Source organism: Vicia villosa, linkage group LG4 (assembly GCF_029867415.1).
Source record: "Vicia villosa cultivar HV-30 ecotype Madison, WI linkage group LG4, Vvil1.0, whole genome shotgun sequence".
Classification (NCBI taxonomy): Eukaryota; Viridiplantae; Streptophyta; class Magnoliopsida; order Fabales; family Fabaceae; genus Vicia; species Vicia villosa.
Genome location: NC_081183.1, coordinates 194,125,137 through 194,151,991, shown reverse-complemented (window position 1 = coordinate 194,151,991; position 26,855 = coordinate 194,125,137). Strand labels below are relative to the sequence as shown.

At 33.6% G+C, this 26,855-nt stretch overlaps 4 non-coding genes across 4 annotated transcripts; all 4 read right to left on the bottom strand.

Annotated features, from left to right (window-relative positions):
* Nucleotides 1-17,272: 17,272 nt before the first annotated feature.
* LOC131600898 (small nucleolar RNA R38) lies at nt 17,273-17,359 on the bottom strand. The gene has a single exon (XR_009283500.1). It is a non-coding gene; the product is annotated as a small nucleolar RNA R38 (small nucleolar RNA).
* Nucleotides 17,360-17,437: 78 nt separating this feature from the next.
* Nucleotides 17,438-17,523, bottom strand: LOC131600919 (small nucleolar RNA snoR20a). The gene has a single exon (XR_009283521.1). It is a non-coding gene; the product is annotated as a small nucleolar RNA snoR20a (small nucleolar RNA).
* Nucleotides 17,524-18,063: 540 nt separating this feature from the next.
* LOC131600899 (small nucleolar RNA R16) lies at nt 18,064-18,152 on the bottom strand. The gene has a single exon (XR_009283501.1). It is a non-coding gene; the product is annotated as a small nucleolar RNA R16 (small nucleolar RNA).
* Nucleotides 18,153-18,220: 68 nt separating this feature from the next.
* LOC131600902 (small nucleolar RNA R16) lies at nt 18,221-18,301 on the bottom strand. Its single transcript, XR_009283504.1, has one exon. It is a non-coding gene; the product is annotated as a small nucleolar RNA R16 (small nucleolar RNA).
* Nucleotides 18,302-26,855: the final 8,554 nt, after the last annotated feature.

Below are 26,855 nucleotides of genomic sequence, written 5' to 3'. Positions count from 1 at the left end.
AATCACACGAGATTACAATGGTTTTCCACTTAGATAACCTCTAAGTCTTCTAGAGTATTCTGATCACAACCTGATCACTCTAGGAACACAATGCTTAGATACCCTCTAAGACTTTCTAGAGAATCCGATCACAACTTGATCTCCTCTAGTTCTTACAAATGAATGTAAACAAATTCTTACAAGAGTATTACAATGCTTCTTAAAAGCTATAATCACAACTGTGATATTTCTCTTAAAGTTTAAGCTTAATCTCACTAAGATATTACAACAGTAATGAAGTGAGGTTGAAGATGAAGTTTGAGAGCTTTTAGAATTTGACAGCGTTTCTGTATGTTTGCGCAAAGTTGTGTATGCAGCTTCTCATCAGAACTTCTATTTATAGGCGTTTGAGAAGATGACCGTTGGGAGCATTTAATGCGTTGCGTGATCCGTACAGCATTGCATTTAATGTTTCACTCTTTTGTCAACTACCTCGAGCCTTGCTTTTCCTGCTTTAACTGACGTTGCCTTTAATAGCTTCTAACGTTCCTTTTGTCAGTCAGCGTAGCCTGCCATCTTGTACTTGCTTCTGATCTGATGTTTGTATAAACAAAGTTTGAATATCATCAGAGTCAAACAGCTTGGTGCAGAGCATCTTCTTGTCTTCTGACCTTGAAGTGCTTCTAGCGTGATACCATGAGAACTTCAGTGCTTCTGCTTCTAATCTCAAGTTCTTCTGATGCTTCAATAGACCATGTTCTGATTCTGCTTGACCATCTTCTGATGTCTTGCGAGAGCATGTTCTGATGTTGCATACTTGAACCTTCTGAGTCAGTGCTTCTTGCGCTGAATTTGTGCATACTCTTTATATATTTCCTGAAATGGAAATTGCATAGGATTAGAGTACCACATTATCTCAAGCAAAATTCATATACATTGTTATCATCAAAGCTAAGAATATTGATCAGAACAAATCTTGTTCTAACAATCTCCCCCTTTTTGATGATGACAAAAACATATATAAATGATATGAATTTGCAATCAGAATATCAGACGGCTAAAGACAATTACACAGTTATAGCATAAGCATATAAACATAGTGTGTGAATATGTCTCCCCCTGAGATAAATAATCTCCCCCTGAAATAAATACTAGAAGAAATTTATAAATAAAAGACTTCCCTGAGTATTTTTCATTTCAGTTGAGACGTTCACATAAGCTTAGAACTTCAGAACATTCAGAGCTTCTGCTTCTTGCTTCCATAGGACAGCTTCAGAGCTTTGAATTTCTTCTTCAATCATTGCATGCTAGATTGTATCAGAACATTGTTGAATGTACCAAAGCATCATCAGAGCATCTCTACATCCTGAAATGTTTCAGAACAAGCTAAACGACAAAAGTCAGAGCATGAATGAATCAGAACACAAAATATGTATCAGAGCATATAGTATGTGTCAGAGCACAAAACAAATTGTATCAGAACACATAAAAAAATGCATCAGAACATATAAGGGATAAGAATATGTTATAGCATATTCTGCCACGAGAATATCAGAACATTCTTCCTTCTTTCTTCTGATCATGAAGCTTCACAGTACTCAGCTTGCTTCAAGTTCCATGAGCATGTTTCTATATAGAATTGCTTTTCCCTATGTCTTTGCTTCTCATGTTGAGCTTTTTAGAATGTCTTCAATCCTGCAAAAAACTCAAAGACATAGAACTTGCAAATTCTGTTAGAAATGTGGAGACTTACTCCCAGCAACTGATAATATAAATCAGATCATTTATCACATTTTCTCCCCCTTTTTGTCATAACATCAAAAAGCATAAAAAGATTCAAGATGAAAAACAAACAATATGAGAGAAAAGATGATAATATTCATTGATTTCATCAGAAAATTATCAGAAGATACAAGAAACAATGCAAGAAGACAGATGCAAGAACAAGAGACAACTAAGACTCAAAGACTACGATTAGCCTAGCTTAGACATAATCTTGGCCAGCATGTCATGAATCCCAGCAGTGCTTTCATTTTGCTTCTTCATGAAGTCTCTGAATTCTTCATGTGCTTCATCATGCTTATCCAGGCGAGAAGCAAGGACAACTTGATTCTGTTGAAGAGCCTCCAAAGTCTTCTCCAGACGAGAGGATTCACCAGAAGTTTCACCACCGGCATTCAGTGGAATATCATGTCCAACAGAAGCATCCAATGTAAGAACATCTTCTTGAGTTTCCGGAACAGGACTTTTCTCAGAAGATTGATTCTCAGCATCTTGTTTCTCAGCATCAGCTTCTTCCATAGAAGCATCTTCATCATATTCTGGAGTAGGAAAATCAGAAACTCCATTCTCCAGGGCTTGAAGAATCTCAGCCAGATTCTTTGGAGGAATAGGAGCATCATCGACTGGATGATAGACAACCTCAGGAACAACCATGGTAGGAGCCTGCTCAGAAGAATTTGCCCTAAGCCAGTGGAATAGCCATTGGGAATCTTCAGTCGGAACAGGAAACTTAGGCTTCCACACAACAATCTCCCAAGAGTGTGCTTCTTGTTCAGCTTTTGAAGCTTCTGCCAGTTCATCAACAAAAGCTTTCTCTTCAAAACAATACCTGCCTCCAAGGGGACTGTGCCAGAATTCTTCATAGGATCTCAGAATTCCAAGATGACCAGGAGCTTCTGCTTCACATATCTTCTGAAGCTTCCAGAACTCATAGTTCATCCGTGTTCTGAGCATCCTCCAGAGATTCCTGAGTTTAACATCATCCATCCTGGCATGATGTGCTGCCTTCAAAGTCTCTAAATCTGTCTGCAGTCTCAGATTTAACAATTCAAAACATACACCAACAGAAAATTCCCGGCGGGATTTGAGTCTGGTGATGGCAAAATCTGGTCTTAGAAGGAAATAGGGTTAAGGATCTCTATCGAGACAAAGAGATGATTCTGCTTCATTCTCAGAGTCTAACACCACTAACTCAGGTTCAGGACGAGGCTTGGGTGTGTAGTTGCAATCACGAAGCAATTGCTCATGTGATGCAGAATCTGGAAGGTCAGAGATAGAGGGATTATTTTGTGAGGGAGAAGGAATGGGTTCATAGTTAGCATGAGGAGGAGGTTGAGAAGTGGAGATATTTGAGTGAGGTGGAAAGCGGGTTTGAAGGGGTTGGATATCAAGAATGAGGGTTTCAAGGGGATGGTCAGAAGCAATGTTGGTTGTGGGTGGAGAGGGAGGAATGAGAACTGTTGTTTGGCGAGAAGAAGGAGGTGTGAGAACATGGGTGAGTTGAGGTGATTCTGTTGGGGTTGTTTCTGGTAGAATTTCTGGTTGAGGGTTAACCGGAACTTCTGTTGGTACAAATTCTGAATGTAAAACAGATACAGAGACAGGTTCAGAAATATGTATACCTTTGGACATCTTCTGAAGAGCTTCAAATTCAGCTTCAAGTCTTTTCTGCTTCTTCTTCTTCTTCTTCTTCTTCTTCTTCTTCTTCTTCTTCTTCTTCTTCTCATACACAGTCTTTGCCTTCCCAAGAGAAATTTCTCTTCTTCTGGCATTTTCCAGTCTTTCTTTCTCTCCATCCGCAGCTTCTTGATCTTCAACTTCTTGAGTTACTCCTTCTTGATTTTCTTCTTCTTGCTGATTCACAGCTTCTGGAATCTCTTCATCTTCTTCATCCGAATCTACTATTATTAATTTTCTTTTCTTTTTCTTCTTCTTTTCTACTTCCTTTCCATCTTCTACATTCTTATTTTTCTTGAACTTTCTCTTCTTCTTCTTCTTCTTCCTCTCAGCACCTTCTTGATCAGTATTTTCATTTTCAACTGATACATCCTGATTTTCTTCAGCAATAACTTCTCTTTCAGCAGCATTCTCATCAACTACTGCAGCAGCTTCTTCTTGAGTTTCCTTTTCCTGGCTGACAGAAGGACGATCAAACTTACGCTTTGTCCTTCTTTCTTTGTTAACCACAACTTCTTGAGCAGACTCTGAAGCAACTTCTGAAACTGCAGTCTTAGAAGTGGAGGCTTTCTTCCGACTAACTTTAGCAGGGACATCTTTGGCTTTATCTTCCTTGAGAGAGTTAAGATATTTAGTCCTAACTTCTGGTAGCTCACTTCTAAAAAATGATTCAAACTCAGCAAGAACAGGATTTCTTCTGCTTGTTGCTCCTGGGAGAGGTTGAGGATTGACTCTAACAGCTTGAATGAGATTCATCTTTCTCAAGGTGTGAGCATTCAAGCAGCTTCCTGTATCAGTAACAGGATCCTTGATAACTCCTTGAGCTTCCAAGTCTTCAACAATCTTGGTATGAATCAGAAGATTGGTGATTATTCTTCCAAAAGGAATAATATTACCTTTCTTCGTTCTGAATGCATTTCTGGAGTCCCTTACAGCATTCCACATATGATTGAATATTATGTAGATAATATCAACCTTCTTCTGAGTGGCAATGCAGTACAAAATATATTGCTGCTCTTTGTTGACAAAATATGTGGAATGGGTTGATTTTCTGTGATAGAAACACCCTAGAAGAATCTTGGTCTAGATTTTGTAGAGATCCTTCATGTCTTTGACACGCTTTTTTTTTTCTTTACATCTGGGTATAAAACAGTCAGAACGGCATCCCAATCTGTTCTCTGATCAGATTCAAAGACACCTTCAGGATTTCTTAGGTCAAACATCATTCTTAGGATGTTCTCAGTAACAACAACAAACCTTCCATGAACAAACGACAAGATTGATTTAGGGGCAACTACAACATGCACCAAAAATTCCTTTACAAGTTCTGGTATACAGGTCCACAGAACTCAGAGAACAGAGAAGTCCATCCTTGAAACAACATATCCTCTTTTAGATGGAACTCGTGTTTTTCAAGACTATCAAAGTCCACCGTTAATTCACAGATTACTTCTAACTCATTTCTGGGAATGGAGCAAGAGATAACTGGAACAATTTGTTGTTGTTCTTCTTGAAGATGTAGAGGAATAGAGGAACCAACGTTTTGAGACGACAAAGCAGCCATTAAAGCACTACTGAGATTACTGTGTTTCTTCTTATTTTTGTGTTTAGGGTAAGAAAAGAGGGCAAACAGGTTGCAGAAATGCATGCAAGAAGAGAGAGAATGAGAGCGAAAAAGATTAACGTTATGATTTCAAATGAATATATAGGGGCAGATTTGAAAAAGAATGCAATTAATTTATGAGAATGAACAGTTACAGAATCACAACTTGATCTCCTCTAGTTCTTACAAATGAATGTAAACAAATTCTTACAAGAGTATTACAATGCTTCTTAAAAGCTATAATCACAACTGTGATATTTCTCTTAAAGTTTAAGCTTAATCTCACTAAGATATTACAACAGTAATGAAGTGAGGTTGAAGATGAAGTTTGAGAGCTTTTAGAATTTGACAGCGTTTCTGTATGTTTGCGCAAAGTTGTGTATGCAGCTTTTCATCAGAACTTCTATTTATAGGCGTTTGAGAAGATGACCGTTGGGAGCATTTAATGCGTTGCATGATTCGTACAACATTGCATTTAATGTTTCACTCTTTTGTCAACTACCTCGAGCCTTGCTTTTCCTGCTTTAACTGACGTTGCCTTTAATAGCTTCTAACGTTCCTTTTGTCAGTCAGCATAGCCTGCCATCTTGTACTTGCTTCTGATCTGATGTTTGTATAAACAACGTTTGAATATCATCAGAGTCAAACAGCTTGGTGCAGAGCATCTTCTTGTCTTCTGACCTTGAAGTGCTTCTAGCGTGATACCATGAGAACTTCAGTGCTTTTGCTTCTGATCTCAAATTCTTCTGATGCTTCAATAGACCATGTTCTGATTCTACTTGACCATCTTCTGATGTCTTGCGAGAGATTGTTCTGATGTTGCATACTTGAACCTTCTGAGTCAGTGCTTCTTGCGCTGAATTTGTGCATACTCTTTATATATTTCCTGAAATGGAAATTGCATAGGATTAGAGTACCACATTATCTCAAGCAAAATTCATATACATTGTTATCATCAAAACTAAGAATATTGATCAGAACAAATCTTGTTCTAACAGTATATGGATGTTGATTCTTTGTTTTCGTGAACCCTCAACTATGATTTATAGTTTGGATTTTTACCTTGTCTTAGAAAGTAGGGAGTATTCATTTTATGTTGTGGTTGAATTAAAGTTGGGGAGAGGATGCTTGCTTACTTATGTTGTGGTTGGTTTGAGGTTATGAAAAGAAAAGAAATGACAAAAAAAATGTGAAAAGAAAAGAAAAGAAAAAGAAAGAAAAAAGAGAAAAAGTTTGAGAAAGAAAAATAAAAAAGAGTAGTGAAATAAAATTGTGCTAATAAATTTTGTGTTTGGTTTGACAACTTGTGATGAAGAAGAAAGTTTTATTGGAATTGTATTGTTTGAAACTTTATGGAAGTAATTACTCCCTTAGTTTTAGGCAAGTTTTTGTTTCGATTTGCTTTAGGACTTATCACTTGTTTGTTAACCGAGCCGCATTACAACCTTGAAAGCCCTTGTGATTCGTGTTGTGCATTTTCAACACTATTTTTGGATGAACGCATAATTTTGTCTTTTTGTTTGCAAGATTGTTAGGTGTGTGTCAAAGTCTTTACCTTTCGGTGTTTTTCATCTACCGATGATTTTTATACTTAGGATTCATTTCGTTTTCATGTTATCATTGTAGGATTGTGGTAAGTTTACTTTGTTTGTGCGTTTTTGTTTGAACCGTGCAATTGTTTCGTTTTTTAAACTTTGTTGATTCTTGATTCTTTAGATTTTTACTTTTGATTCTTTGGGTGTTTGGCCTTGTTTGAGGACAAACAAATTCAAGTTGGGGAGAGTTCGATAAGTGCCAAAATGTAGTTATTTTGTGTATGTAATTTGTGGAACTTATCGATACTTTTTGTAAATACCGTTTGAATAATTCCCCGTTTTTTGTGTAATTTTATATATGTTGTGAATTTATGTAAATACTTATACTCTTATACCGTTTGATAGTTTTTGTAGGTGTTTTTGCGTATTCGGAGCCTTGATGAATAAAGTGTCGAAGACACGGTTGCGAACACAAGTTTTAGAATAAAGGAAGAATTTTCTGGTGTAGCGCGCTACACGCGTTGGTCTGCGCTTAGCGCGGCCTGGGACTTTTTCAGAAGTTTTGACAGTCTCCATCGCGTGACCCGCTCTAGGGCAGTTTAAGTTTTTAGTGAACGCGCGCTACACGCGCTGGACCGCGCAAAGCGCTTTGCGTATTTTTGTTTTTCTATTTATAGATAACTATTGTTTTTAATTAGGGTTATCATCTCTTTTTTGACAAAGTTGAGCTCTGATCCATTCTTTGTAGTTTAGAGATTCAAGTAACATTATTGGGTGGTTCATCATGTCGATTGAACGCGGGTGGTCTTCGATTGTTTTGAAAGCTCAAGAAATTTCCATTTGTTCTTCTTATTCCCTGTGACCCATTCCAATGGCGGGGTTTGTATGTATATTTTTCCTCTCTTGTATGTACATTTGTCGATCTTGGGATCGTTTATATATTCGCTTTACAAATCATTATTGTTGTTGTTGTTCTTGTTCTTTTTGCTTAAATGTTTTGGTTTTATGTTGTTGTAGAAATAGACATCATAGATCTTGATTAGGAATGATAACTATTAGTTTCTAAACTCTATACATAGATTAAGGGCTAATAATCATAATGGGTATCGAGTTTAATGCCTCCGTGTGGTTTGTGTCGGTGAAGAAATTGTCGATGTGAATTACACGGTTGAGCTCTCATCGGTGTTGTACAAATGGACACTGATATTGCGTCTTGAGCGATGCCCAGTGATTTTGATGCGTATTGTGAGCGTTGAGCGATAGATCTTCAAATTTATGTATTCGACGGGTAGAGTAGAAATCGATTCCAGACTGAATTCTCTCAAGCTACAATATATTGTTTATTTGCTTTTATTTATTTTTCCTGCATTTACTTTCCACACCCAAAACCAAACTTAGAATACGAGATAGTTGAACGACAGTTTTTCTCTACCAATCTCTGTGGACTACGGTACACAAAATAACTATATTTTGGCACTTATCAGCTAGGTACAAACATGTAGAAGTCGTGGGAGGAAATATAGGAGGAGTGGGAGAAGACTGGGCCAAAACTATTGCATTTTCAAAGGAACTGAAGTGCATGGCGAGCGCCATACACTATGGCCGGTGCCAACTTTTTAATTTTAGCATCGTGGCCAGTTTCAAGAACATTAGTGATTTATTATGTTTATTCATGAGATATTTGTGATTTTCTGTGGTGATTAGATTATTGGTGGGAATATAAGACCTTGAGTTAAAATATATATTAGAATAATTAAATAATGATTTCATATTATTAGTAATTAAAATAATAAGGAAAATAATATGAATTTGAAGTGTAGAGTTGTAAGGGACAATGAGGTAATTGCATGAGAATAAGTGAGGGCATATGAAAAGCCTAATTGTGATAATATTTATTAATAATAAAAAGAGAAAATAGGGAAAAGAGAATATTATTATGTTTGTATGTGAAATTGAGAAGAGGAAAAGAGTGTTAGGGAAAAAGTAGGCTTAAGGAGAACAATGCATCCATAGAAGCTTGGGGAAAAAATTGCTCAGAATAACAAGGTAAGGGCGAGTAATGGTTCTCAATTAGGATTGATATGAGGGAATGGTAGAATAAGGTTTTAGTTCTTTTGTATTGATAATAAATGTTATGAAATAAATGATGATGATGTTGTTGTTATATGATGAATGTCGTTGCCAATATACGTGACAATTCTACTTTTCGTTGTTGATAAGTTTCCCTTCATTTGAGTTATGAGGGTTTGAGTTATAAACATGAAATTGATGATTGCATGAAGTATGTATGTATGTATGATGTTAGGACCTCTAAATAGGTATTGTATGCTGTTATAATTGTTACATAATTGTAGTATTTCGAATTCTGAGACTAGAATTTTTTACGGAATCAAAATCGAAGGTCCAGTAGGCCTCCAACGATAAATAAACACAGAAAATATGCATTATGCAGTCGCATTCGAACTTAGCCCAAGGGAGGGGGGAGCTCAGCATGGTAGCTGCTGTTTACGTTTTCGATCGAAACTGTTTTGACCATAACTTTTGATCTGTAAGTGCAAATAATGTCCCGTTCGAATCATTGGAAAGATAACGCCCTGAAAAATAAAATGATATAGATGAGTGAATTGTTTGAGTATTATATCTATGTCTCATATGTTAGGGAAATTTATTGTTTATATGCTCCGTCGAAGAGTTATTACACTATTGTGATAATATTGTGTTATAATGACTTGTTATGAGGATGAAGATTGATATTGTTGTTGTGGTGTTGATGTTTGTGATATTGCTATGGTTTTGATATTGATGTTGATATTGTGATTATTTCTTAATGATGTTAATGATGATTATATTGTCGATAACACACTTGACTAGTAGAGGTCGAACATAAGTGTGTTATTATTATTGTTGCATGCTGATAGTCCATGCGCCCATGTTGTCAAAAATTCGGTTCTAATTATGATGTGGCCTCGATCCTATGGTGGTGGTTCGAGTGCGAGTAACTACTCCCTCCGTTCCTTTTTAAGTGTCGTTTTAGCAAAAAGCTCTTCCACCAAGATAGTGGATTATTAGAGTTACTTTTTCTATTATACCCTTATTTATTTTTCTCTTTCCAAATAAATTCAATCATACACTCTCTTTTTCCAATAACTAATTGAAAATTTTGAGGTGGAGTTATTGAAAAAATAAGGGTATAAATGACAAATTATAACATTAAATTATAAAACGACACTTAAATAGGAACAAAAAAATTCTTCTAAAATGACACTTAAAAAGGAACAGAGGGAGTAATTTCCTATGGTGGGGAATTAGTGAAGTGTTACCTATGGTGGCAGCAATGAGTTTTGTGATGTGCTCCGGTTCATGAATGAACTATATCCTATGGTGGCGGATCCTGTATCATATGGCGGTGGAATAGGGAGAGAAACAAATACGTGTGTTCATGAATTTATTCCACATGCATTGATTCGGTGTTGTTGCATAACATTCTATGTGGCATTGCATAATTTTGTTGATGCTATGTGATTTGGCTATACTTATATTTGTTATGTGATTTATATGTGAGCTTTATGATGGAAGTTGTGCATGAATTACTGTGATGATTAGGGTGTGAGTATATGATGTATTTGATTACTCACCCTTTATGTTTAATGTTTCCTTTACGTAGGTAACATGCAGATACTCAGGAGTAGCTTCCATTGAAGTAAGTGAAAACTAGTTGCGAAGATATTTCCTTTATTATTGTTTTATTTAGTGGTTTCTTCCCTGATCATGTAACATTGGGTTGGGATTGACGTTTGACTTGCCTAAACTATGATGTTGTTTATTTTGGAGACAATTTGTCGAACTATGTTTATTTTATTTCGAGTTAAATGTTTTAAGAGTCAAAGTGAGTTTTATTTTATAATGATGATGATTCCGCAACAATGTTGTTTTTAAATGAGTGTCGATGCTGTATAAGCATCATGAATGTGTATTATTTGAGAAGTTGAATCGTAAATTGTGTAACCCATATTACATAGCAGGAATATTTATGATGTTTTTATGAAGTGTGAGACCCTTGCATGGCTTATTTTAATTAATTTATTGGTAAATCATACGTGGGATTAGAATGGTATTACACCGAGCTCCATGCATACCTGACTCATCCATTACTGCGTAGCCATGGCAGGCGCCATGGAGGTAGCCACTCGTGTGTTTTTGCCATTTTTTCTCTATTTCGCTCCGTTTTCTTCTGGTTTCTTCATGAAATGACTTCTATTCACAAAGTACCTGAAACATGCATAAACTACAACTATAACACTACAAAGTGGGATAAAATGAAATTAAAACATGTGCAAATCATGTCAAAATAAACTGTGTGTTTTAGTGTTATCAAACTCCCCTACACTTGAATCATTGCATGTCCTCAAGCAATTTAGCTAACAAATAACATTAAAATGTAACACAACAATCATAAACACATAAGCATGAAAACTATCAGTACGTAGCTGATGAAAGTTGGTTCAATTATAATCAACTTGGTAGGTACTAATACGACACCAAGGATATGGTAACAACACAAACAACTTTTGTGAATACAAAGCCCCCTCCTATGTACACTAGTGTTAGATCATTCCATTGAAAGAAAGTCTAGTTTTCCTATCTGTTTCTAGTCCTCTTACATTAATTCATGATAGTCACATTAAGGCCCGTTATCTGTTATCATACATGGCAGGCGGTCTGTTAGTGATTATGATCCATACAAATTTTCATTCAAAATTTTGACTTTCTTGGATTTTCAAAGATGCATTTTTCTTCCTTTTTTTTAAAGGATTCGACCACTTCAATTGGACTAAATAACCTGGTGATGGCTACCTAACTTCGTATTTGTAGTTTATTTATTCATTCTTTTTTGCAAATTGAATCATTCACTTATTATTCATCGACCAACCCACTTAGTGACTACAAATGGTGCCTGACTCGATATAAAAACTACTTTGTGGATTTTCAACAACTAGAAGCTTAAGACTAATTTTCAATGGGGGATTTTCACTAATTTGCATAATATGGAGACTTGAGGTGTTAGGACAATACCGATTTTGTCGGACTTTCCTAAGTTTCCTTGATTTATCCTATCCTTATTTCAGATCCTATATACTTTCCAAATCAGACTTTGTTTGCTATGTATTTTAAAAAAATAATAATTTTGGTATCGTCAAAGAAAATGGAAAAATCAATAATCAACAGAAAACCACACATAAAGATTCGACAACACATGCAATGACTCAATTAAACATAATTAAACTAGCAACATTTAAAATCCTAACAGCATGATAGAAACTAGAAAGCGATAAATCTACTTTAAAAAACAAGAAAATACAAAAAAATAAAAATAAAGTTCCTCCCCACACTTAAATCAAACATTGTCCACAATATTGTAATAAAAGATGGAAAGGAAAGTTAGAACCTGGATAAAACAACTACTGCGGGCCAGCAGCGCCAACTTCTCCCTGATCATGTCCTTGACGACGGCGTCGACGTCAGCTACTCTGAGATAGGGGTGGCAAAATGGATGGATTGGATGAATATGAATTGGATTGATAATGGATGGATCAAATGAATCCATTAATCCATTAACAATCCATTAAATTTTCTTTTGAAAAATCCAATCCAATCCATCCATTAAAGATATAATCCATCCAATCCAGGTCCATTAACAACTTTTTAATGGATGGATATCCATCCATAAAGTTAATTTAATTTTTCTACAAAAATTTATTTGATTTTTAAAATTTTACACTTTTTTAAATATCTCTAAACTAAATTTTTTATTATTCTTTTAATAACATAATTTTTTTTATTTTTTAATAAACGATATGATTAGATGTAAGTGGTTAATATAAGTATGTTAAAATCAATTTGTTATAATAGTAACAAAGTAAATTCATGTAACTAAAACAAAAAATTAGCCGATCTTTACGAAACCCCCAACTGAAGTCTAAATATTTAAAATAGAAATACGTTCCCAGAAATTCGTTTGTTAACTTCTCGTTATTTTTACTAAGAATACATCTCCAGCTATGTGGTGTCTGTAGAAAGACCATTAAGGTTTAAAATTAAGTAAAAACGTTATTTTACTGTTTCAATTTTATAATTTCAATGTGAATAAATTAAATTGACAAATCTATACTATTCTTTACCAAATTGTATAAACAAAATAAAGAAGATTTAATTTAGAGTAGTAAGACTTTAAGAGATATTTAAATTATTTTATAATAATTTTTTTTAATTTGTTGAATAAATATATTCCGTATTATTTTATAATAAAAATAATCTATTAAATTTAAAATAAAAAATAAAAACAATCCATTGGATTTTCATAATGTGTTGGATGGATTGGATTCATCCATGAGTCTAAATGGATGGATTGGATTCATCCATGAGTCTAAATGGATGGATTGAATCCAATCCATTAACTAATATTTTACATAACAGATGGATTGGATGGATTATTTAGTAGATGGATCTGATGGATATTGAGTTAATGGATTTCATTGCCTCCCCTACTCTTAGACACTTGCATATGCTGAAACTGCTCTGATGGTGAGTTTTGTGAATCTCTTATTTGGCGCATGCTTCCTAGCATTGCTGCTTGATTTGCCTGCATTAGGTTAAAGTTGTTTCCCACTTAAACAGGATGTGCATGATCTAAACACATTGCAGCTGTAATGCCATGCTTGCTTGATTTTCTCGCAACAATCGCATGTGCAGTGTTGTTTGAGCATTTGATGCCTGCATATCTTGCATACTTTCCAATCCAAAATCAAACACCAAGGAATAAAAAGGTTAGGGATGGAGAAATCAACAGAATTTGAAAGGTAGCTGTTCCATGGCTCTCTTTCATTCATCCTATCGAAATCTTATAATGTAAATGATTGCTTTCATTTTGTTGTGTGTTGTTCATCGTCTTTTAGTAGATTTTTAATCGAAAACAATATTGTGTTGTTGATGCTTATATTCTGTTTCATTGTTTTTATCATATTACAGACTATTACAATATGTTTTATTTGTTTTTCATCCAAATCTTTTCCATGTTGTTCTTGCCTTCAATCTGCTTAATGGTGTTTAGTATATTTTGTAACAACAATAATGTATAAGAAATCATCGATCAAAAAAGTGAATAGAAGATGAAAGAGAGGGAGTGACCAAGGTGAAGGTGAAGTGGTGTTCGACGACGATGGACGCCGATCTGGTAACAGCGGAATCGTGGTTACTCTGGAAAGGAAGGTCATTTTTCAACGATGTTGGATTTGGTATCATCGGGGATTATCGAAGGCCCTAATAGTACAAAATCCGAAAACAAGTTCTATATTTTGACGTCTCTTTTACTTTCTATGATTTTGTTGCTGCAATTATTCTTTTGCTTTGAAGGTTGTTTATGTTCTAACTTTTATGGAAAAGGGAAAGGTGAATTTGTCCTTTTAAAAAAGGAAAAGGCAAAATTGTTGCCAAAAAAGTTGCTAGATAAGAGAAAGGCAAAGCTGAATCTAACTAGAATTTTAGGCTTTTGTGTGTGTAGTTTTTAGTTTTGTATGTGTATTTAAATAAATTCAAAAATATGAACTTAAAATATTTATATTTTAAATAATTAACTATATGTTTTCTTTTATCTTGACAATAATTAATATATGAAATCATTAGTTACCGATATAAGTTATAGCAATAGATGAAGTGGATTTTTAATTTTTTAAATGTAACAAAAATATGTTTTTATTGAGCAAGTTATCATTACAAAAGTTGTTCAATATAACAACTTGAGAATTTTTTTTCTTTTAAATTTGTATTGAAGGTGCTCTATGATAATTGATTTTGGATGAAATTGATTTTATATTATTAAATTGATTTTACATTTTTCATTAAAATGTCGAGATTTTCTTTTATTATTAAATGAATTTAATAATTTTTATTAATTTTGAGACTTTTTAAGAGAGTTACATAATAAAAGCGGGGCAGTGCAAATGTTCCAATATTTTTAGTGAGGAAGACTCCTTAGGCACAAATCTAAATTTAAAATATTTAGACATAATTAAACAAAAAATTTTAAAAAATAGTTTGTTTATAATTATTACATTTTTAATTTATACATTTGTGTATGATAATCCAAAATTAAAATTGTCCATTGATTTTATGAAAAAAAATTTAATTATAAATTTGTATTCACTTATCTCTAATAATCGATGACTTGAAGTTGTTGATAAGAGAATATTCTAGAAGCTTTAGTGAATACTCCTTCCATCCCATATTAAAAGCAACTTTCATCTTTTTAGATTTATTAAAGATTTTTTCTTTATCCACCTCTTTATGGGGTCACCCCAACGAAATTCTCAACTTACCCCTGCTTTGGAGATTCATCTCCGAAGTTATTTTTTTTATAGATTTTTTTAGATTTCGGAAATGCATCTCCGAAAACACCAAAAAATTGGTGTTTTCGGAGATGCATTTCCGAAATGCATCAAAATTCAGTTATTTTTTACAATCAGGTAAGAAAACCATTACAGGACAAAAATTATAATCAACCTGATTTGAAATTTCGAAGTGCCTTTTCTTTCTCCCCCACCACTCTCAGACGGTTACCTTCTAAGAAATGTGGTAACACTTTCCTACTTAAAAGCCTGCTCTCTCACCCATTTTTCTTCCAATCACATCCAAAATTATTTTCGATCTTTACTCTTTTCCTCTACTCACACATTTTCTCTCTCTTGTAACCGCTTTCATCACAATGTCTCACCGCGGTCGAGGAAACCATCCCGAAAATTGTCGGAGTCAACCATCTCCTGCACATTCTCAACAATCATCCACCTCCTCCGGACATCCACCTCCTCCGGGACATCCACCTCCTCCGGACATCCACCTCCTACTCCTACATACGTTGCAACTCCGGTTGTTCGTCCACCTGTTGAGGCGTCGTTTGTTCCATCTGTTGCAGCGCCGGTTGCTTCCTTGAGTTCGGTGCTAATCATTTTCAGTTGCGAGTGGCTGATAAGGATCTACACCACTATGATGTAAGTATAGTTTGCTCATAAGTTTTTTGTTGTTGTTTATTATGTTGGTAAGTTACAATGTGGTATGGATTTCTAGAGGATCAGGACTTTCTAACCTGTTGCAGCGTCTCCTCCATCGTCTTCATCCGATTAAATAAAGCGAATCGTTCTTGTTTGTTATTTTTCTTCTGTACAGACCTTATTTCAGAAGTGCATTTCCGAATTCCTCCAAGGGGGTGAATTCGGAGATGAACTTCCGAATTCACTAATTTGCTGAAAATTAACCTTATTTCGGAGATGCATCTCCGAAATCAATATTTTTCATTAAAATATTCACCTTTTCGGAGATTCATTTCCGAAAACACCTTTTTTTCCAATAAAAATACGTTTTCGGAAATGAACTTCCAAAACAAGAGGTATTTTTATAAATTCGCCAGAGGTGACCAAAAAGATTAGGAGGTTGGTTAAGAAATTTTCTTTATTAAATCATTTATGTATAGATCCAAAATCAAGAGATATGGGCATGGAACGCCTTCACCAAAATCAAGAGATATGGGCATGGAACGCCTTCAACGATCCTCTGCGTTCCATGCTGAAAAGATAGCGACAGTTATATGTCTGCCCCATATATATAGATGATATTTCAAGTCACAAATTGAGATTCATATACTTACATGAGCGTGAGTACAAACATTACAAGTACACCCCAATTCTCAAACAAGCACTATAATTCACCTCCCTTTTTTCCAAGAACGACGTGGTGCTGTTGAAAACTAAAATCCATTATGATAATCATGTGTTCAAATCTTGGGAAGGATTTTATATGAGACAACTTAAAATCCCACTCCATGTTAGAGTAAAAACCATTATGATACTCATTTGTTCAAATCTTGGAAAGGATTTTATATGAGACAATTTATTAGCTATGAATGACAGACACCTCTAAAAACAGGTGTATCCATGGTGATACCAAACACTTACACGACACTTTACTTTAAATTTTTCATTTTTTCAAATTATTACGAGTGTAACAGATCAAGAATTTAATTTATATTAATAGTAATACTTCATCCATCAATGGGATGGTAACACAATTTATAATAATGGTAATACTTCATTCATATAGGGGATGGTAACACAGCATTTGAAAGGATGATACAGTAAGTAAAGCATTAAACAAGATAGGAATACAAATGCTAAGCATACATGTTTACACTAATAAAAAATACATTGGACCATTGCCCGCAATCCATCTAGCGTCTCATTACTCCCTCCATGACAGTGCCTACCTCATATTCTAAGCTAAGCTTGAAATTAAAAAAACGAAAACTACCAAACATCTATAATGTAACAGAATAATAAAAAACAAGACGGACAAAAATGTATCACAAAAGAATTCCTAAACTCCAATAAAAACCATCAGCAACCAAAATATCCCCATAAGCTTTTTTGCTGTACGGTCCGCATCATGGTTGGAGTTATATACCCCACATCACTTGGTTGAATAACCTAAGTAACACATTAAAGTTACTTCTTCTAAATGAGAAAAGCTATTATTCGTGAAATGAATTTTAAAAACAATTACGTCTATTTTTTTTATAAATTATCATCAACCGATAAGAAACATATCAAAACTTACATCAAATAATTCAGTAATAAAGATTTCAAAAGAACTAATTTGTGTCAGATAACAAATTTTCAGCACCTGCAGAGCAGTATCAGACAGGGATAACTGTTAATTTATAATCTCATCATTCACATTATTGTTTAATCAAAAAAATATTACAATACTAAAATCTCTGATTTCAAGTAACCAAATAAAATTTAAATGAATTTTGCTAGCCTCAGACCGTCCTAGTACAGAATTTTCATCAAATGCAAAATTTAATTTGCATTTCTGAACCATAATTAAGTATGCATCATAGGCTACATTAAAAATTCATCAATTAATCAATTAATATGCTTAAAAGACATTCACTGTAAGTAAATTAAGAACAAATTTGTTAAAATTCAGGCATCAGATCTTCCTATTCAAAATTAAATATTCACAGCACCCAAATCGTGTTTGAGTTCTCAATATTTTAGAAGATTCATCATTTGGCTAATCAAAATATATACACATTATTGTTATGAAGAAAAGATGACTCTAAACAGAGAAACTATAATCCTGCTCAGAAACAAGCAAATAATCAGAATTAAAAATTCATATGTCCAGACATATTGATGCAAAATCATCATAGCAGATTTAATACATAAAACAACAATAAAATATTTTTAAAAATTCTGTTATTGATATGAATCTCAGTGACATTCCATTGCTGGAAGTGGCAGACAATCAACATGGCATCAGTTCAGTCCGCCCGTCTGCTTTTCGTCATCATAGATTAATCAATCACAACTAATCAAATAAGCAATTAAATTCGTATAAAATAACAAAACACAAATTAAAGAAAAAAAGCTACGATAGGGTTGCATCAGATAATAAGCGGAGTTTTTTATCTTCACAGATTTAAATCAGTGGTTAAGCATAAATAATTGTTAACATCACTTGCAAACCCTAACAAAAAAAAACAAGCCAGATCTAAACAAAAATGAAACAGATAAACAAATTGGGGGAAAATGTAAATGGCATCAGATAAGTAATTTGTCAACAATTATTATATCAGTATATCAATAAGCGTTAATTTTAATCATCATTTGCCATTTACATTCAACAATTATGGATCTGTGCTTCAGTTTAATCGCTCACTGTAATACAGATTGGGAACAGATGGAGCAGTTAAACATATTCACTGAATCAAATTCAACAGAAAACAAAACAGATTCCTTAAAATTGGATTGAATCGAAATCTAAGAGAAAATAATTATGGGAGAAATTGGGAATAAGATGAAATTTGAGAGCTAGGGTGCTGTGAGTGTGATGGTTTCGGCTGAAGCCAACGGTATAAATAATGGCTGAGAGGAGATTAGGGTTTGGGTTTTAGGGCGCCGTGCTTGTGTTTGCGGGATAGCTGCCGTTTTATAAGCTTGAGGTGTCGTTCTAACCTACACTAGACGGTGTCGTTCTAACCTATAATTCCCTTCAAATCGGTTTCTTTGACCTATTGTTTTCGAGGGTTTTATTTTTATTTGTAAATCATTTTTAAAGTAAAAAAAATGAAAAATAGGTTGTACATAGTGTATGTAAAATACTACAATACCTTTTAAAATTAAAGGAATTTTTTTTCCTTAACTTTATTTCATTGTCTAATTTGACCTCTTAATTTTAAAAAGTGTCATGTTAGTCCTTTAATTTTCAAAATGATGTCACATAAGTCATCTTCGTTAATTACCTTCAAACATTCGTTTATGTGTGAATATGTGGCTGTTGAGTACTCTCTTGCTCAACCACATTGTACTCATCTACTTCACATTATACTCTCTACTACAAGTGTGTTTGTCAGCTATTATCCTTTGAACTAAAAAACATTTCAACCTCCCACTTGTAATTTGACATGTCATTTTCATCTTGAAAATTGTGTACTTCTTTCTTGGAACTCCATTATTATCATCATTATGCATCCACTTTGCATGTCCTCACTAGCATTATCACTCCCTTTATCTTCTTCAAACTTTCTATCTATTGCCTTTTCCATTACCCACACTTTCATACCCAATAAGGTTAGCAAGTTCATCTTCCTCTGTGTCATCATATCCATCAGACTCATTCTCCACTTTGCATGTCTTCATTATCATTATCACTCCCTTTATCTTCTTCAAACTTTTCTTTCTGTTTATTGCCTTTTCCATTACCCACACTTTCATACCCAATAAGGTTAGCAAGTTCATCTTCCTCAATGTCATCATATCCATCAGACTCATCCTCAAAACACACTTCAAAAGCACTATCATAATTGTAATTTTCATCTTCACTATCATCAAAACTTAACTCATCATGCACTCCACCATTATCTTGCTCCACTCTAACATTACCCTTTTCAACTCTAACATTACCCTTTTCAACTCCAACACTACCTTCCTCCACTCCAACATTGGCTTGTTCACCTCAAACATTTCCTTCCTCAACTCCAACATTACCTTGTTCAACTCCAGCAGTGGCTTATTCAACTCCAACATTACCATCCTCCAACCCAACATTTGCTTGTTCAACTCCAACATTACATTCCTTCAATCCAACATTACTTTCACCAGCAGCTTCAACATTAGCACCATTCAACTCATCTACAATGTCATCATGTAGTTTATTAAGCAACTCTTCCACCTCATCTACAATCTCATCAGGCCCCTCATCAACATTATGAACATCACCATCACAATAATCAGGTTGAGACAAGGTGTGTTGAATGTATATATCAACATTTTGGTGCACCCTATAAAGATATGCAATTTATAAAGCATCTTTGTCATCAACAAGTGCAGTCATCCCAAATGTATTGTCCTTGTAATATATTGTCTCAAAGTCCCTATAAGCTAACTTCTTCAAGACACCAACTAACTCAAAATAACTTCATTTTGTCAACATTTACTTTCAAATCATCTACTAGTCCTCCTTCACACATACTTAGCCATTAATCAATGAATCACCACTGTGATGAATTCGGAGTTTTAAGTATTCATCCATTGTACCTATTCATATCACTCTCGTAATTAGAGTTTGCACTAAAACATGTACATAACAAAAACACACATTACCCTAACATATTCGTAAGTCCTAAAACTGAAGAAAATTTTGCCTTAATTCATAAAATTACAAAACACAAACACAATACCCTTAAATTTTCCCTAAAACATAACAAATATATGTCCTACATTTAAAGAACAATGATTTGTCGTAAAACATTTGACCTAAAATAGATAGAAAAATACTAACCTTTTGATAAACGTGTGTTCAGTTTGTCACTTCTTTGGTAAAGCCAACCCATGTGCCTTTAATAACGTGTTCAATCTTTGATTTCACTTCGATTCGCCATCGCATCAGCAGACGTTTTAGGGCTTCTTCGTGAGTGTTTTCTAGGTTTTTGAACAACACAATACACTTTTCATCATATATTATATGTTATATCCATGTCACCTAGAAATTGCCAACTGAAATGTATTTACTAGCTTTGACTAACGACAACAGACAGAAGGACAATCGTGACGCCATTTTGAAAGTTAAAGGACCAACATGACACTTTTTAAAGTTGGAACCAAATTGGACCCCCAAGATAAGTTTAAGGGAAAAAAAAGGTATTTTGCCTAAAATTAATTGTTATATGACATGGGAGATATTGTCGATGTATTTTTCTTAAACTTTAAAAAAAATGGTATAAAGATCAAATATAAATATTGTGTTAGAAAAAAATGATTTGGAGATAAATCACATAATGAATAACAAACAAAGAGATAAATGTTTTGATATACCATGGGGGTCTATTAAGATATCTCAATATTCTTTTAACGGTCTTAAAGTGGAGTTTCCTAAGTGACGCTTGAAATCCAAAGCACATACACACACTGTGAACATTTGATTGTTGCATATAGTTGTACCAGAAAGCATATAGATAAACATACTCTATCTTTTCGATGATGAAAACGCATTTTTTAAGGATGTGGAACAAATAGAGAAACATAGATAAATGATTGGAGTGGTTAAACTTACTCTCTTACAAAAATTGACAGTATACGCTACTCTGGTGAGAGTATACTTATCTCTCCTTGGCATTATCAAAAAGGCATAAATGGTCGATAAAATAGGTAACAAGGCGGGAAAACAAATTCAAGCATGTAGATCACGAATTTCAAATAAGCATAAAAAAATACTTATTATTAATGAAATATATCCAAAATATTTCAAAGCGGGAAATTGTTGGAAATAAACACACTAAAAGCGATAAACACTCAAAGAGCAAGACAACTTTTAATTGTCATTATCATCATTGTTATTGACTAATCCTTTTACCGATGCATGCTTATTGATAAAAGCAACATTCCTTCTCAACACATGAATAGCATGAGTAGTCTCTTGGTTATTTTTAGAATACTGGTAAACATTTCTTCAGTAGAAGTTTCTTGATGATCTTTGCTATCAATTTCTTTCATATGAATATACTCTAAGCCCCCATAACCAACTTGGACCTCGACCGAACTTAAAGATTTTAATTAATTTTCCCATAAGTTGAACTTGAGGTTTCATTATCCAAATTAATCATAGTTTTAATCATGAACTTGGTGATCAAACTTTTGTAAGGTATCATTGTTAAGTTGCTATTTTGGAACTTGAACATGTAGCTTATCATTCCATAAGTCCAATTAATTTTAAAAAAATTGAGTTAGCTGCCACATAACTACTACACCTTGTTAAAGAAGCTCATCATAGTTTTCTTTTCGTGGATGTAGCATACGGATTACAAGGTGATGCACGTCACGACAACTTGCTTTCATGAATTTTATCATGAGAAGAAATTTATTATCTCTCATTGGATTGATAAGGGAACTTCCCACTGAAATATAGTGATTGAAATGAGAAAATTGTCTAGAGCATTAACATTGTAGGTTTTTCCATAAGCGGGTATTTTACATATAACCCCAAATTTCTCTATGGTGAAAGTAATTTTGGTCTTGCTAATTTTTTACACAATAAACATGTCATCAAAAGCGAGGTTCGTGTAGAAAATTTGGACAAGTCTGGATACGACGATTCTGATTTTGCGATGAAGAATCCTTTAGGAGTATTTGACAAATGTTTTCATATGAAGTGAAATCTTTGTGAAACTTCTCATTCGTGTAAAAGGACATGTACACGAGGCAATTGGAGAAATTCATTTTTCCTTGAACTTTGGATGAAGAGTCATTTAAGGAAGAGCCTTTTGAAGAAGGCTTTTCAATACGAAGACTTTTTACTGGAAGCATAATAATGATGATAATAGTAACAAGATAAGAGAAAATAATTTGGGATGAATAAAAAGTGAGGAGTGTATACCTTTAAAAGCAATATTTTTGGCATAAAGAATCATATAGAAATTAGAGTGATTTGGCCCATAAGAGGTTGATTTGCAAAACTTTCCAAAACAAGCTTTGTAATCAATTAAGAGTTTAGTTAATCAATTAAATCTTATCAAAATACTCATCTTCTTGGATATGTTTGTTCATTCTCCCTTGTTCGATCTTGGGAAAATCTACATGTATCATTTAAAGAGTGTCTCATACTTTCTTGACCGAATTACAATTAAAAATAGAAAAGTACTCTAGCGTGCTTTCAACACTCATCATCAGATGCTAAACTTTAAAATCAAGTTTAACTTTTCTTTTATCATTTTGGTCCAATAATTATCTAGTTTGTTCCCTACTTTATTATTAATGTAATAAGTATGAATAAGCGGATCATTGATAATAAATTCACACATTTCAAAATCATTTTATTCAATAAAAAAAATTATTTCATATTTACATAAGTCAAACCTTTAACCATCAAACGGTAGAGGTGTATTCATAAAAAAATCTATGTCAAAAGCAAACCAAAAAATGTTTGCAATCATCATTCTACCTTCTAAGATTATTGGTCTTTTAACAAGAGTTATACTTTAATTTCACTTGTTAGACAAGTGACTTAAAACACACAAGAGGGTGAAGAGGAGGATAAATTTTGTAGGTTGAAAAACAATGTCCAATTATAAAATATAGATTTATAAAAACATTTAACTCAATTTTATAAATCAAATAGAGATAAAGAATAATTAACATAATGAAAATAAGGAAGATAAAGAGATGGAAATACAACGAAAGTAAATAAAGAATAGAAATGTAAAAAGATAAGGAAAGAGATAAATGCACTAGAAATTTATACAAGTCCGACCTAACCATTTGACATATATATGGTTTTGAGAATTTCTTCTTGAGAGTTCCCACTATATCAAGTGTGAATTTTTCACAGGTTTTGCCTACGAACATTCTTATAACAAAAAAATGAGAATATACAAACGAGAGATTTTATACCGGATAATCTCAAAACCAAATAGATTTTTTACATATGGTTAGGTTGAAAAACAGTGTCCAATTATAAAATATAGATTTATAAAAACATTTAACTCAATTTTATAAATAAAATAGAGAAAAAAATTAATATAATGAAAATAAGGAAGATAAAGAGATGAAAATTCAACGGAAATATATAAAGAACTGAAAGGTAAAAAGATAAGGAAAGAGATAAATGCTCTAGAAATTTATACAAGTTTGACCTAACCATTTGACCTATATATGATTTTGAGAATTTCTTCTTGAGGGTTCCCACTATATCAAGTGTGAGTATTTCACAGGTTGTTCCTACACAAAAAAAAAAAAAAGATTATACATTGGCTAATCCTCAAACCAAACGAGAGATTTTATTCTAGGATAATCTCAAAACCAAATAGATCTTTTACATATGGTTTAACTCAAGAATCAAACAAAGTAATTTATGGCTAAACTCAATAATCAAACAAGAGCTTTTAACGGATTTACCTAGTGAACCAAACAGAAAATTTCTGTGACTAATCTTAAGAACCAATTAGAGTTTTTAATTAATTTAGAACCAAACCATGACTTCTTTCGAAAATATTACACAAGAGACAAACCCTCTTGAGTAACGTACAAAATTCTCATAGCACTAGAACAACAAAAGTCTCACAAATATTTCTCACTCTCAAAGCACTAAGGCAAATTTGTGAAAAGGAAAGAAATGAAATGGAGAGATTAGAAATGAGAAAGTATTATAGAAATATATTTTCTGATGTATTTTGAAGTGAGGAGAAACCATATATTTATAGGAGAAAATTTTGTCTAAAAAAGGAAAAAAAATCCACTGGCCTTTAAATTATATAATCAATTAAGGCGTGTGGTTAGATGCTTCAAAAATATGGCAACCCTAATTCCAAAAAGGAAACTCTACAACAACTATGTGTCTTAATCAATTAGGAGTATTCTTAATCAATTAATAATCCATTTTTCTTGCTCTAATCGACTATATTAAGTCTCTAATTGATTAGGCAACATATAAATGCTTCCTAAATAATTAAGAACACTCTTAGTCAAGCTCACATGTATCTGATGGTTCCTTTATAGGTTTTAAGGTGTTTTTATAAAATTCATAGAAGTTTAAAACATTTTTAGGTGAGTGTGTGTGTTGCCTTATTAATTTAAGAATTATTCTAGTATCTTTACAATATTGATCACTCAGACACGAACCAGTCAAACTTTCACATATCCTCTTTTTCACAATCTTTTAAAGCTTCAAGATCTCTTCTTTGATCCAAAACCGATTTAACACTCTATCTAAAACTTAATGTCTTCTGATTGGTGAAATTTGATCAGGCTTCTTGATAAACACCAACATTATAGTTTTCTTGATAAACACCATCATCAGAGACTCCACCGAACGTCGCTTGACATTAAGTGTTGTCTCAATTGAATCTGGATTGATATCTTGATCTCACAAACAAAACCTCTTGAATTTGATTGATTATCTTTGACCCTTAATTCTTATTTACTAATGAAGACTTTGCATCATATTGTTGTCATCATCAAAATTGTCATGAACATCTCACTGGTGCAAATAGTTGTACCTTTAAGTACATATATCCACAAAACTCTGAGTGAATTAATGAAGGTTAAGAAGGTTTTGAGAACCTTGACTTTAAGTTTTAATTACGTTGTCTTTCAAAAATGGACAGTCAAATGATCTTGTTGCAACGAAGATTGAAGATCTTCTAGTCTCTCTATAAGCACGTGAGTTGACAATGAAGCAAAGAAATTAAAAAAAAAAGGTGACTGAGCAAGCATTAAAGGACAAAATAAAGAAGAATATGAAGATTGATGATTAAATAAAATACAAAGGAAAGTAGATTTGGAAAAATAAGAAGCAGGATTATGAAATAAATCAACAAGAACACAAAGAACCATGTTGGGAAATCAATTAATGCAACTAGTAATAGTTTCGAGAAGAAAGTTGACAAGAAATATATGCAATATTATAACTATCAAAAGTATGGTCGTTATGCAATGGAGTGTTCTTCTAATGGTCATGACGAAACTGAATCAAGATAAATTCACTTTGTGGTACTCAGACACATGATGCAATAATGACATGAATGAACACAAGGAGTGGCGTCTGAAACATATGATTATGCGAGAAGGAATATAAGGTTTTCAGAAAACTGCTAAGTTGTATCATAAGTGATTGGAATTGTGCTTATAAAAAGGAGAGATGGCCAAAAATCAATCATCAATGAAGTGTTGTATACGCCTTTTATGACAAGAAATCTGATAAGCCTGGGTAAATTGTTTGAGATGAAATATTTACTGAAGTTAGTGATTAGAGAACTAAAGTTTTATATTCCAAATGCAAGACTGGTCTTGAAGCCTCGATTGTCAAGTAATAGGACCTTCAATATTTATATCAATGTTCTTAACCATTAATGGTTTGCCTTAGATCAAACTACAGGATGAAGTGTGTGAAATATTTGTTGGTGATTTTAGTATCATCAATGTAATTTTGGTAGTAATGTGATTTACTGAAGGCCGATGCAATTATGCGTTAAGCTTGAAACGAGTTAGGGTAGTGCGGAGTGCACGCTCGTGGAGCCAAACGTACAATTGAATACGAATAATAGAAACGGGGTTCCAAGGGGCGGAGCCCCTGGCGGGGTGCGGGGCAGCGCCCCGTCGGGGTCCAAGGGGCGGAGCCCCTGGCGGGGTGCGGGGCAGCATAACTGTTTTAGCGAACAGGTGTGTCTGTTCGTTTCTATTGTTGGTCTCCTATATAAGGAGTCTTTTGGTCTCGATTTGTAAGACGAAAAATGATATACTTCCTCTACATTCTGATCTGTTCTCCATTGTCAGAAACAGATTGATTCTTCAAGAATTATTCCCGCAAAGATTTCGTGAACCCAGACAAGTATAGGGTCGAAATACTTTGTTCGGAAAGTGAACGAACACGATTCTTGAAGATATCCAGGATTATCACACCTATCTCAATCAATATTGTGTGGAACAAATCAGGCTAGGAGGTTATTAAGAGGTGATTTGAAAATGAAGTCAAAGAAGAAACTAGAGATAGTAAGCTCGGATATGTGTGGCCCTTTTGAAACAAAATCCATCGGAGGTAACAATTATCTATTGACTTTCTTAAATGAGTATACTAAACACGTGTGTTGATCTATCTAATTAAAAAGAAAGTGACATGTTCACAATGTTTAGGATATTTAAGCTATATGCTGAGAACTTAAGTGAATGTAGTCTAACAAA